Source organism: Suricata suricatta, chromosome 7, assembly GCF_006229205.1.
Source record: "Suricata suricatta isolate VVHF042 chromosome 7, meerkat_22Aug2017_6uvM2_HiC, whole genome shotgun sequence".
Lineage (NCBI taxonomy): Eukaryota > Metazoa > Chordata > Mammalia > Carnivora > Herpestidae > Suricata > Suricata suricatta.
This window is the reverse complement of record NC_043706.1, coordinates 64,367,184-64,381,777: the sequence shown is the minus strand read 5'-3', so window position 1 is coordinate 64,381,777 and position 14,594 is coordinate 64,367,184. Positions and strand designations below refer to the sequence as shown.

Here is a 14,594-nt window from a genome sequence, read left to right as displayed (position 1 = left end):
GAGAATATATCTATAGCAATCAGATACACACCAGTAGCTCTGGAAATGAAGAGAAGATATTTCCCAGGTAATATGAGAAATAGAAAAAGAAACCTTTCAAAATAAAGTTGGGTTCTTCATGGCTCAATTAAGTTGGATGATTTCCCCCACATCCTCCTCCTGTCCTTTAAATTTGTGTGGTGGTTTTACAACGTGTCCACAAACAATGTGACAGAACTGATGGCTAAATTCATTGAGGATCTTCCTTGTACTTTGTCTTAGATCACTTACTCTGAGGGAAGCCAGGTAGTATGTTTTAAGGACACCCAAGAACCCTATAAAGAGGCCCACATGGCAAGGAATTGAGGCCTCCCACAAAAAGCCATGTGAATCAAACATCGTAGAAGTGGGTCCTTCCACTCCAGTGAAACCTTCGGATTACTGCAGCCTTGTGCAGACTCATAGAAATGCTGTGTCAGAACCTGAGCCAAGCTACTATCAAATCCCTGACTTACAGAAACTATGATTAACAGGGGTGGCTGGGTGGCTCAGTCAGTTGGGCATCCAACTTCATGGGTCATGATCTCACAGTTCGTGGGTTCAAGCCCCATGTCAGGATCTGTGCTGGCAGCTCAGAGCCTGGAGCCTGCTTCAGATTCTGTGTGTCCCTCTGTCTCTGCCCCTCCCCTACTCATGATCTGTCTCTCTCTCTCAAAAATAAATAAATGTTAAAAAAATAAAAGAAATTAAAAAAAAAGAAACTGTGGTTAACAAATGTTTGTTGTTTTAAGTCAGTAGGTTTTGGGGTAATTTGTTATGTAGCAAGAGATGACACAATATAGTACCTAAAAGCATTTGAATAAATTTAAAATTCCCTATCTTCTTTCCTGAGTTATTTATGCCATATATGTCCAAAAGTTACCAATAACCCAAAGCATCCTTTTATCACTTTTCAATATATATACGTGTATCAAATCATCACAGTGTACACCTTAAACTTACACAATACTGTATATCAATTATATCACAATAAAGCAGGAAAAATATACCTTGGCCCCAAATGAGATGCTGTGATAACTTCTTTTTAATTAGTTTAATTATTCACCTGAGCATGATCATTAATGCATGGACGGATCAGCTGATGACCTCCCATACTCTTGCTTAACAGTATATGTCCAACAAGAGTTACTTACAAGAACATAAACAAATTAATATAATGTGGATTTGCTTGTTAGAAAATCATACCAAGGTCCATAGCCACATGGCCACTAGTAGGTAATGAAGAGAAGGCCCTATCATATAAAATTATCCCTATGTCATTGATATTTGAAATCCAAATATTACAATGTATTCCTATTTGTTTGTGATTAGTTGAGTGCTAAAATTTAAAGAAAAAAAAAGACCTCCAATCGGGATAGTCCTTTACATTGTTTGGGATACATTATTCTTTTCAGTATGAAGGAAGTGTGTGAGATTAGTATAATGAGCCACTGAGAAGAAAAAGGAAATGACTTTAAAAAAAAAAAAAAAAGCTAAGAGTGCTAAGGAAAACCTCACAGGCATTCCATTCATTCTGAGGGTGGTCCTGTGCCCTTTAAGGCTCTGAATTAGATGGCATCAGCTCCCAGAAGGCAGACTCCTAAGTGTGTGTCTGTTACAAAGAGCACCTAACACAATCCAGTCAGTGGAATGTGAAGCCACAACAAAACCAGGCACCAGATAAAGTCAGACATCTCTCCTAATAAGCAGCTGTTAGACTTGGACCTGTCAACAACATCACACATAACTTCCTGGACATTTTCATCAGGGTCACCTAGAAACGCCATCATCAACAAACAGCAAGACAAAAAAATTTACCCAAGGAATAAAACCAGACTCCTGGAGTATTGCCGGTCCTAAAACAAAACTTGCAGCCCCTCGGCTGCGCTGTATTACATGTATGTGATCAAGGGATGACAGCTAAACTCCACAGCAGTTGAGAAGGAAAACTGAAGAGATATGACCACAAATAGTGCAATTAGAATAGAGCCACAGTGGGGAGCTGAATCAACAGGCATTCATTCCCTACTGGAATCAAAAGCAAAAGCAAAGAACAGGCTATGCTAGGATCAGAAATCAGAAATGTCTAAAAGTGCAGCACTGGCAATAATCATAGACGAGACTGTGGACTTGTGGTTGCAATCTCCCTCAAATGTAGAAAAATCTAACCAAAAAATATAATCAGCATCTTGTTACATACATGCACAGACAGAAAATCAACCATACAGGTTGTGCCCTACTCCTATCAACAACCTGCCTGTAACATACACATGCAAGCCGCCACCACCTTTGAGCCCGCTTATGGAACAATTTTTCCATTTTCCACTGAGAGCCTATGGAATTGAAGAGAGATCATTTTCTGCATACGTAAAACTAAAATGTTGTATTAGATGATGCTAAAGCCCTCATGGCTCTGAATCTTTGACATAAGGAACATTTGAGACCACATGAAAACAAAATCTCATCATAAACCAGATTCAAAGAAAAAACAACCTTAATTTAGATTCCAGTGAAGCTATGTTCAATGGGAAAACACAAAATGGTTGCAGACATGAGGCATGTATTACTTTGACACTCCAGATAGTTTTTTTAACCACAGATTGAAACTAGACATTATTTTTGAGTGGGAAAAGCCGTTAGAGTTGATTTTTGTCAACTTTATGTTCAGGCCACAGATGTTAGCAGGACACTCAATACTTCTAGTTTATGGAGGAAATTAGAACAGAATGCTCACAACTCAACTGATATGTAACCTGTCTGCAACATTACTTTATTTCACTTTTTTAAAATTTGAAATGTGATGTTGATAATTAAAAGGATTCCACGATAGAGATTCTAGCTTAGTAGCTTGACAGGCAGATTTATAAAATGGAAGTCAGAGTTTTTCTTTATTTTTTAATTGCCAAATTATTTATTGCTTACAAACCCAAACTATATTCCCAACTTTAATTACTTTTCTATCTATATTCTATATATTTTAAAGGAATTTTGAGCTAAATAGTAAGGTTATGCTTATATTGTATTTCATAAACATAGAGTTAGCTTTTTAAAATTATGTATTTAGAGCGGCAGTATGGTATGCGAGCTAATTCTTCAGTTGCCTGAATCAGAAGATAAAATGCTTTCCTTACTCTGAATAAGAGAATTCTCCAATAATTTTGTAGCTAAACTCCAATATCACTTCAAAAAAGACTAACAAGCATGTTAAACTACTTTATAATATAGAATTTGTTTACAATTATCATGCATATGCAAAAGCCTTGTGACTTGTAGCTAATGCCAGGAATTAATTTGCCAGTAAACCAAAAACCCTTTGATGTTATAGCTTCACTCCCCTTTTGGGCTTTGTAGTTTATTACTTCTCTTTATAACTCATAGATAGCCCCTCCCACAATGCATCATAAATACATCATTCTCAAACTACCTCCATTTAGCATTGGTATAAATCCACGGTCAGCATAAGCACATATATTTAAAATTCCTGTTAGGCCACAGGAAAATCAGAATCAGAAAACAGCAAGTCATGGTGAATGCCTTGTGGCTCACTGCAAAATTAGTGAATAAGATATGAGTAAATGAGATAGGTCCAAATATGATGAGCCACTGAAGGCCTTCAGATTCCTTAGGTTCACCTAAGATACTCAGAATATAATGTATCTTTCCCAAGAGGAACTTCATTCTTCTGACTTCTAAATCATTGCAGCCAAGCTAAAAAGACTGAATAACTCATAACAACCAAAAATTTGAGTTGTAAAAACTCCTTCAAGATTTCTATTTCAAATACTATCTATATAGTTGAGGAAACTCATACTCAACCATTTGCCTAAGTATTCAGCCTGTTAGATGTTGAACTGAGACTTGAACCTGGATTCCCAAGGCTTTTTTCCAGTGTTCTTTCTTTAAAAAAATAAAAACAAAAACAAAAAACCCCCCACCAGTTTATTGTGGAACATATTGTACATATATATCTCATATTGTACATATATATCTACACACATACATATACATATATACACATATACATAACATGTATATATATTTAACAATATTTAAAAAATAAATGTCCACGTTCTTCCACCACTATCCTTTAAGTAGGCTTCACACCTGGAGCCCAACTAAGAGCTTGAGCTCATGACCCTGAGCTGAAACCAAGGGTCAGACACTTAACCCACCTATCCACCCAGGCACCCCTCTACCGCCATGCTTTAAAATATCACGGGGCACCTGAGTGGCCCAGTCAGTTAAGTATCCAACTCTTGATTTCAGCTCAGGCATGATCTCATGGTTTTTGAGTTCAAGCTCCATGTGGGGGTCCAGGCTCCATGCTGACAGCATAGAGCCTGCTTGGGATTCTCCTTCCTTCTCTCTCTACCTCTCTCCCACTCATGCTCTTGCTCTCTCTCACTCTCTCTCTCTAAAATAAATACACACACACACAGAAATAATTTTTATGACACATAAACACAGTCTCACCCTGCTTGCTATTGTTTAGTTTTACCCATTTGGTCATTTATGTAAATGAAGTCATCTCAAATGTATTCATCTGTCAGGGCACCTGGGTGGCTCAATCAGTTGCACGTCGGACTTCGGCTCAGGTCATGATCTCACAGTCCTTGGGTTCAAGCTCCACCTGGGGCTCTGTGCTGATAGCTTGGAGCTTGGAGCCTGATTCAGATTCTCTCTCTCTCTCTCTCTCTCTCTCTCTCTCTCTCTCTGCCTTCCCCCATTTGCTCTTGGTCTCTCTCTCTCTCTCAAAATAAATAAAAATTTTTAATGTGTTCATCTGTCATACCTTTGTTTAGTCTTGTTATGATTTTGATATTCATACGTATTGATGTATGTAATTATAGTTAATTCATTTTCACTGCTACAGCACATTCCACTATAAGCATGTGTGACAACATGCTTTTTGTCTCTTCTATTGATGGATGTTATATTGTTTCTGGCTTTTACTCTTACAAGCAATGCTAATCTGAATGGTCTCATATGTGACACCTGCACAAACATGCAATAGTGTCTCTGGAGAATATTCTCTAGAAATGGAACTGCTGGGTCACAGGGCATGCACATTTTCAACTGCATGAGGTATTGTCAGACTGGTTTCCAAAGAAGCTGTACCAATTTGTCCAACTCTTCTTTCTTGATAACATTACCAAAATTTGGTACTGTAAAATTTTAATTGTTACCCACCAGTAGATGTGAAATAAGTTCATATTGGATTTTGATTTATATTTTCCTTGTTGTCAATGAAATCTAATGCTTCCATGTATTTGTTGTCAAGTTCTCCTTCTCTCAAGTACCTCTTCCCATGTTGCCTTCATTCCTATTGAATTATTAATCTTTTTTATTATTGAGTCATAGAAGTTACATGCTAACTCTAGCTATTCATCCTTTGTTGCTTTTTTGTGTTACTGATATTTTGATCAACAAAATTATTAATTTTAATACCCTTTCATTTTAATTTTGCTGGGTTGATCTTGTGTCTTTAATGGTTTCATTTTGTTGATAAAACTTGCTCCTAGCTGAATCACACAGACCATTTCTCCAAATACTCTAAAGGTTTTCATGTTTTGCACTTCACATTTAAGTCATGGAATTGATTTTTTAATTTTTTTATCATTTCATTCTGGAATTGATTTTTTTATCATTTCACATACTCGAGCTAACATTATCATGTGAATCTGTTTCCATATTTTCTATTAGGTTCCACTGGCCTATTTGTCCAATGCTGTATTAATTTAAACTCACCTAATCAATCTCAAATTATAATACATCTCAATAAGGCAAATATTAATTAGGTATTTTTTTTGAAATGTGTTGCTTCTTCTTGTATCTTTGCTTATTCCATCACAAATTTTGGAATTAGTTTATCAAATTTCATGAAAAAAAATTTCTTGTAGTTGTTTTTGCAAACGCATTGAATCCAAAGATCAGTTTGAGAAGAAATGATATATTTGTGGAATCCTTCTAGCCATAAACATGATTGGCCAATAGTTACTTAATACTTTCCTCCAGGATCTAAATCCTTTCCCTCAGGATCTAAATCCTAGAGGAATTAGGATTTCCCCCTAGGACCTAAACCCTAGGATCTTTAGCAATACTAAAGAAGTGGCAATAGTTGGAATCTTGTCTCATTCTTCAATTAAAAGGAGACTTGTTAAACAAATAATTACATTAAATGAGCACAAAACTACAAATGAGCTGAAAGATGAAAGAGTCCATTGAATTAACAATGTGATGCAGCAGGAGTTAATTTGCTGAGCTGTCAAAGAAAACACATTCCTAACAGAGGAGATTTGACAAATTCTTTGGAATGAAGGGAGGATGATGACTAGAGCTTGGAGATCAGAAGGAAAGGATGCAGAATGAGGCTGGAGAGACAGCCTGAGGCCAGACCCCTCAGGACCTCATAGACAAGGTGCAGAGTAACAGATTCGAGTTTAGAATACTAATTATCTAAACTCTGTAAGTTAGTCACAGACTTGATGTATATTTGTATATGCAGAAACTCTAAAAAGAAATCTCAGACTAGTTTTGCAGCACCCGATTGCTATATTTTGAAGAACTACTTTGAGAAACCAGAGGGTATGGAGAAAATCAGTTAATAGATTATAATCATATGGACAGAACTTCATGGTAGCTTACATTTTAGTGCTCTTGTTAGAGAAAGAAAACCAATCCACCAACCAACAATAAAAATATCCACCAGAGTTTACCCATTCTTTGCCATATTAAAGAGTTCAAACCATTCCTTGGTCCTAATGAGGAAAATGATACACTCCATTTCCCACTCTTTCTCAACCCCTCAATTTTTCATCCAAAATCTATATAGAGTTGTCTCCCAGTTGAAAAGCAAAAACTACCATGCATAGCAATGTAAATAGACAGTGTGATAGGTAAGAATAATGACTCCCCAAAGATATCCATGCCCAGAACTTGTGAATATGTAACTTTGTATGGCGAAAGGGTGTCTGGTGATGGGATTATGTTGAGGATATTGAGATAAGGAAATTACTCTGAATTATCCTGGCAGGCCCATGTAATCATAAGGGTCCTTATTCGGGGAAAGAGGAAGGTAGGAGAGTTAGAGTCAGAGAAATGAAGGAATGAGGCAAGGGAGGAAGCAGCCCCTAGAAGCTGGGAAAGGCAAAGAAACAATTCTTCCCTGAAGCTCTCTAAAGAAACACAGCCCTGCTGACCCATCTTCTGAACTCCAGAACTATATGATAATAGATGTGTGTTGTTTTAAGCCACTAAGTGTGTGGTAATTTGTTATAACAACAATATCCTTCCTGGAACAAGTCCTGCCTAAGATGAAATGTAAAAGGCCAGGATTCATCAACAGAGGCAATCTCATAACCAAAAGCATAGTGACAGAAAGCTCTTGGTGTTTGAGGGAGCCACAAGAAGTTTCCGTTCCTTTGGGGGCATTAAGTTAAATGAAGAAAATGAAGGAGACTGCAAAGATAGACACAGAGTTATGGAGGCTCTACTCCATGGGAGTAAATTTTACTTCATCTTGTTGGTGATGGAAAGTTTTTGAATGGTTTTGAGCAGTGCATCAGCAAGATCTGATCTGCATGGTGTGTAGATCCCTCTGATGTCTTAGTGGAGACTAGGCTATGAGAGCATGACCAGAGCAGGGAGCCAGACTATTAGGTGCTCCTCTAGATCAGAAGTAGGGCAAGTGCCAAGAAGAGATGGGAGGGAGGCAGATTTGAGATGTGATTACAGAGACAGGTGAGCAACATTTGAGAAGGAACTGGATTGGTGATTCAAACAGAAGAAGGGCTAGGTTTACCCTACTTCCTTGGCTTGGACAAGTGGATATTCTGTGGGGTCATAACTGAAACAAGAAACACAGAGGGGGAAGTAGTTTTGATTTTGGTGGAGGGGAATAAATGAATTCCCTGTGGGACACACTGAGCACCAGGGAGAATGTCAGTCTCAGTATGTGAAGGGATAGATAGAAATAAAGAACAAGTCCTTGATTGAGCCACTGGAACTAAAGTGAGCTCACAAGGACAAATGGTTTGTTCTTATCTTCAGAATTATTTATGTTAAAAGGGTTTTTGTTGTTGCTTTTTATTGCCTACAATTTGTTTTTTCTGCTTTGAAAGAATTAAAAAAGAGGCTTTGAACAACTTACCTGTACAAATTCTCTATATTTGTCCAAACCTATATGTATATATGTACCTATATATATATGTATATATGGCTAGGTGAGAACACAAAAGGAAAAACCTCAAGGATACAAAGCTATTATATGCAGCATACATTGATAATTGAGAAATTCTTCAGAAAGCAAACTAACCACATTACAAAAAAAATTGAAAATTTTGTAAATTTTTAAAAATCCACAGTAGCAATTTTAATAACTCTTTCAAAGAAATTAGAAAACACAGTATAGTCCAGTCCACAAAAGCCATATTGTATGTAGATATGAAACCTCTAGGTATAAAATTCTAGTTCTTTTCTCATGAGCATTCATCAAAATTGTTATTTAGCCATTCTGTGTTTAATGCAGATTTTTCTCTTCATAAGTAATGGATAAATTGAGGACATTCCAAAGCCATGAAAAAAAAAAGCAGTAAAAGACCTCAAAAACTGTTCTTATCTATACACATCTAATCTCCAAATAAAAGCAGTCAAGATAAATCTGTGGTTACTTTCAAATAATTTTATAGATGACTATTACCCTGCCTCTATCAGAGGCCCATTCTAGTATTTCATCACAGAAATATCTCCTTGGGTTTTCATTCCCCTAAATATTTCTTTTTTTCAAAATTGCTTGAGTTCTAAGATTACAAATCAGTGGGCTACGGCCATCTTGAGATAATTTTTATAATTTAATTGTAAGCAGATGCTATTCCAAGCGCGCCTGCTATATCTAAACATTTCCCTCGGAATAGCTGGTTAGGACCTAAATAAAGGCCTCTTATGTCACACAGCTTTTGGCATTATTAGAAAGAGATATAATTCGTTTTTAATATTTTTGCTCCCATTGTCTTTCAGAAACAGAATGGACTCTCTTCCACTTCTAAGTGCAAAAAAATTACCCCCAAACCTAATGGGATAAAATAACCCAGGGTGTCAGCTAGAGGACTTAAAAGCCTGGGCTCTGAAATCATATGAAGACTTGTTTTCTCACAGGTCAGAAAGTTGATATTGGCCCTCAGCTGAGAGCTCAGCTGCAGGTGCAGCCTGGAACAGCTACACACAGCCAAGGTTGCCTAGACCCCTCACAACACGGTAGCTAGGTCCCAAAGGTAAACATGCCAAGAGAGAGCAAGGAAGAAGCCATATCAGATTTTGTCTAGTGTCAGAAGTCACACGGCATCGTTTCTGCCATATCCTGTTGGTTCAGGCATTTCTTTTTTTTTTTCACTTTTTTTAATGTTTTACTTATTTTTGAGAGAGAAAGAGAGAGACAGCATGAGCAGGGGAAGGTCAGAGAGAGAGGGTCAGAATCTGAGCTATCAGCACAGAGACTGACACAGGGCTCGAAATCACGAACCACGAGATCATGACCTGAGCCAAAGCCGGACGTTCAACTGACAGAGCCTCCCAGGAGCCCCTGTTCAGGCATTTCTTAAGTCCACACAAAGAGAGGGACCATCATCCCCAACTTAGGATACAGAGTGGCATGTCACATTGTAAGAGCATGCGGGATGGGTTATACATTGGTGCAGCCCTTTTTAGAAAATAGAATCTGCCTCCAAATCCAAATCCAATCTGGATTCCAAATAGAATGTGTCATACATCAAGGGACATCATTTCTAGAAACCAATACTAATTAATATCAATAGACTTAGAGTAACAATGTGACAAACATATGTATAGAAAAGAAATATCATTCTTCTCATTTTAAATATTATTTATACACTACCCTCAGGGGAAAAATACACAATCGTGCAGAGTTTTACATAGACAGTGAGTGCAAATAAGTTTTGAAACACAAATAATTCCAATTTGAGGAGAACGTGCCAATAAACCATTGTATACACAAGCATATAAACAGCTGCCATTATACAGCTTGAATAGTAAACAATGAGATCACTAAAGGGATGTGGAAAGATAGATGCTTCTGCTACCAATTACAAAAGTGAGGGACATATCTCCAAATGCTGGTGAGGGGCATTGGAGATTCCCATGTGAAGGCAGTGCAGAATTTGTGAGCATACAATCTGAACTGCTACATTCCTAAGAACCACTTCGATTGAAATGATTCCAGTATTTTCTGCCTTCTGAAATTACTAAAATTTATCATGTCAGGGAAATCTAATATCTCCCATTTTGTTCAGCTTATTAAGCCTGGTTACTAAAACAAAGCCACAAATATTAAAAATAGAAAAAAGAATGAGACAACTACTCTACCTTAACCATATAAAATATGTACATCATAATAGGCAATTAGACATACAGTAAAGTTTGCTCTTGTTACCAACACAGACTCTAATGGAGAGCTATTGTTTTATGTGCCTGGAACGCCCCAGTTCCAGTGCCTTCTGTGAGCTTCCCTAGTGCCTTTTCCACCTATGTAGTTTTTCTGGGAACTGTTAATTTCGTTCATTTTTTAAAAATGTTTTCTCATTCACTTTTGAGAGAAAGAACGAGAGAGAGAGAATGAATGAGGGAGGCATAGAGTTTGGGGAGGGTGCAAAGAATGAAGCAGGCTATAAGCTGACAGCAGAGAGCCTGATGCAGGACTTGAACTCAACGAACCGTGGGGTCATGACCTGAGCTAAAGTTGGACGCTCAACCAACTGAGCCAACTAGGTGCCCCATGAACTTCTTAAAAGACTTCGAGCCTCTGGCCAAAATTGATTGATATGCTAATGAAATGTGACCCCAGCCAGGACAAGGAAACCACTCTTCACCATTCGAGGACCTGGTGGCAGGAGCTATGAGATGTAAAGTGGGGAGCTAGGAGCTACCATGTTTTTCATCACAAAAGCTACTCTGTTGTAAGTGAAGAATGAAGCCAGAGTACAAGCAAACGTGAAAATGGGTAGAGTCCTGACTTCATTTGTGTTCTGTTTGTTCTTGAGAGCCAATCATATTACTGCCCCTAGGTTCTCTGAGATATTCCACACATTAGCCAGTAATTACCCACTGGACAACATGGCACAGAATACTCAATGAAGGGGCGCCTGGGTAGCTCAGTAGGTTAAGCGTCCAACTCTTGATCTCAGCTCAGATCTTTATATCAGGGTTGTGAGTTCAAGCTCCACATTGGGCCTAGGGCTGGGCCTGAAGTGTAATTAACTTAAACCCAATCAATAATGGCTTCAGTTTGTTGAGTTTCCTTCTCTCTCTCTCTCTCTCTCTCTCTCTCTCTCTCTCTCTCAGATTACAGGAAGTCCAGAGCTGATGAAAGGACGACATCAAAGACCAAGATTCCCTTCAGCATCCTGATCTACCACGTAGTAGGACAGGAGGCTGCTGTAGCTCTTAAGTTTGGTGACACTCCACAAGGTGATGTATCTTTTTTTTTAAGGTGATGTATCTTAATTTCAGGCAAGATGAAGAAGAACAGGCATTGGGTGAAGTGCAAAACCTTTCTCTCTTGGAGATCTTATGTGAGAAAGGGAGATTTTCCAGAGACTTCTATAAGACACAGGACCACTCATAACCATAAAAGAGACACAGATTTATAATTTTCTTGAAAAGCTAAAACTAAAAAGTTACTAACATGAATGGAAGATGTTCAAAAATTTTGATTGGTCACAACTGAAAAGTATCTACTAAACCTCAGTATACTCTGACTAATTGACCTGGCCTTAAGCCAGCTTGAGCTTCTAAAACCTAGAAGCAAATGTAAAAATGTAGTTGATGTCTTTTATTTATTTCTAAAACTTATAATGACAACCTCACTGCATCTTGTTACTCTAAATTATCTTTTTTAAATGTTTATTTTATTTATTTTTGAGAGACAGAGAGTGCACACAAGCAGAGGAGAGGCAGAGAGAGACAGAGGGAGACACAGAATCCTAAGCAGGCTGCAGACTCTGAGCTGTCAGTACAGAGCCCAAAGCAGGGCTTGAATCCACGAACCATGAGATCATGACCTGAGCTAAAGTTGGACACTTAACCAACTGAGCCATGGAGATGCCCCTAAATTGTCTTGATACATCAGTTATCTCACACACACTCATACACACACACACACACACACACACACACACACACACACACACAAAGCAATGGCTAAAATAAACATCTTAGACACAAGAGCAAGGAATAGTAAACACCTTTTGAATGAAGGAAGGATATGGTTTAAGCACAGAACTGAAACATAATAACAAGGTCTCACGCAAGTCTAGTCTTTGTCCATCAGACACTAGCTTTTCCTGTAAGATTTACAGATCACCTGATGTTTTTTCTACCACAAAATAGAAAGATGCATATAAAATGCTAAGCAGAGTGTTTGGCACAAGGTGAAGCCTGGTACATGCACATGTCTGCTCTCATTATTAAACCTGCCTCCATCCAGGACTCTTCTAGCAACTCCTGGCTCTCATCTCTGCTACATCCTGGATGCCCCCCCTGGAATTCTGCTGTCCCTCAAATTAAAAAGTGTTCCTTGTATTTCCATGAAAGGTAGATTTCCTTACCCCGCCATTTCTGTGTGAACCACAATAAATAGTCATCCAGGTTTGACACTGTACACTTCTCAGTCACTTTTACCTCCCCATCCATCTCTAGTCAGCCATTGTAAGCCTCTCAAATAAATTGCTGCTTTAACCTCAGCACGCACCAATTTCTCCCAGGCTCTATTTCATGGCAGCTTTTGATATGTGAGACCAAAAAAAAGGAAACCTGCTGGTTTATTAAGTACACTGGAACACTCCCAAACCCTCTAAGTCAGTTATGGGAGGAGGCTCCTCAATGGAGAAGGTAGCTGGACTTTGTAGCCCACACACCCCACAGTTCCCTTGGAGACCTCTCTGCAATTACCAGTTCTTTTAGACAAGCTGGCTTGAGTAGGGGGCTCTTCCTTTAACACCCAATAGCCTTACAGACTTGCCTATAACCTTTTAAATAATATTTTATTAAAGTTTGGATAACAGAAAAAAAACAGAAATAATGGCATATTTTCAATGGCTTAAGCCTATTTTATAAATTACAGTTTACTCCACCTCAACTTGAAGGTCCTTGTTTAGTAGACACTATTCAGAATTGCCCAAGAGTTCGCTTCACAGCATATATACTAAGAATAGGACCATCCCTTGGGGCACCTGGGTGGCTCTGTCAATTGAGCATCAGGCTCTTGATTTCGGCTTAGGTCATGATCTTGTGATTTGTGAGATCAAGCCCCGCACAGGGTTCTGCGCTGACAGTGCGGGGTCTGCTTGAGATTCTCTCTCTCCCTTTCTCTCTCTCTACCCCTCTCCTGCTAGTGCTCTCTCTCAAAATAAATAAATAAACCCTTTAAAAAAGGATAGTTTTGTCCCCAAACACAGCTAGATTCCTGAGAGACAGAGACACAGACAGAGAGAGATGGAGGTGGGGGAGAAGAAGGGTGGGGTGAGGGGATGTGGAGAAAGGGATAGAAAGGAGGGGGAAAGGAAGAGAGGAAGAAGAGAAGCAGGAGAAGAGAGAGAGGGAAGGAGGAAAAAAGGGAAGAAGGAGAGAGAAAAGGAAAGGAAGTCCTAGATATATCTATCCCCTCTGAAAAACCGTTTTTAAATACATATTCTACTAACTCAGACTGTTCAGAAGTGGAAAACTTTTAAAACTCCCTAGATGATTCTCAAGCCCACTTGCCAAGGGCCACGACATTTAGTCCCTGACAGGCACCTTGTAAGCCAGAGTGAGTGTGGCAGGCAAGTGGCTGAGAACGGAAATGTCTTTGAAGTTTCAAGCCTATCTTAACCTTCCATGTGATTTTTTCTTCCAATTGCAACTAGCAGTATTCTTCATGTGGAATTTTCCCCATATCTACAGATAAAATAAATGCCTTAGAAATGTGCATGTTTTCCTTCTGTGGCTCTAGGAACCAAAAAAACGTTTACTCCCTTTAAGAAGCACAAGACTACGAAGAGAAGTGGCTCCTCCACTCCCTGCCGAGGGCCCAGTTCTGGGTTCCTGCTTTGGACCAGCCTGTCCCACCGAGACGAGCCTTGAGGATGTCTTCTTGCAGGAGAGGGGTTTCTCCCTGCCTTCCCAGGAGGCCCTACCTTAAGCAGTTGGCATTCTACTCCCTGTGTTCTCCACCTGTCACCTGCTCTCTTGCCTTATTTTGAGCTCCCATTTTTCTCCATCTCAATTTCTAAATACATGCCTTCCTTCGCTTTCTACCCAACTTCTAACTTGTCACTTTATTTGCCGTTTTTTCATGCACAGCCTGCCTTATTACATATCCTTGGCCTTCGATACTTAAATGCAGCAGTTCCAAATAGGACACCTGCTCAGAGTAATCCCCTGGCCCCAGTCCTAATAATATTGCGGGTGCTGTGGGGCTCCCCATTTATGACTCTGTAGATGCCTCTCCCCCTCCCTTGTGCTCTTGTTCATGTTCCCTTCATTAATTTCTACTGCAGAATGGCAGGATCAGCTATGTTGTCAGTGGA

General features: G+C 38.9%; 1 long non-coding RNA gene across 1 annotated transcript; it reads left to right on the top strand.

Moving 5' to 3' along the window:
• Nucleotides 1-11,131: 11,131 nt before the first annotated feature.
• Nucleotides 11,132-14,316, top strand: LOC115295466. The gene is made up of 3 exons (XR_003910414.1): nucleotides 11,132-11,183; nucleotides 11,371-11,496; nucleotides 14,018-14,316. It is a non-coding gene; the product is annotated as an uncharacterized LOC115295466 (long non-coding RNA).
• The last annotated feature ends 278 nt before the right edge of the window (nucleotides 14,317-14,594 follow it).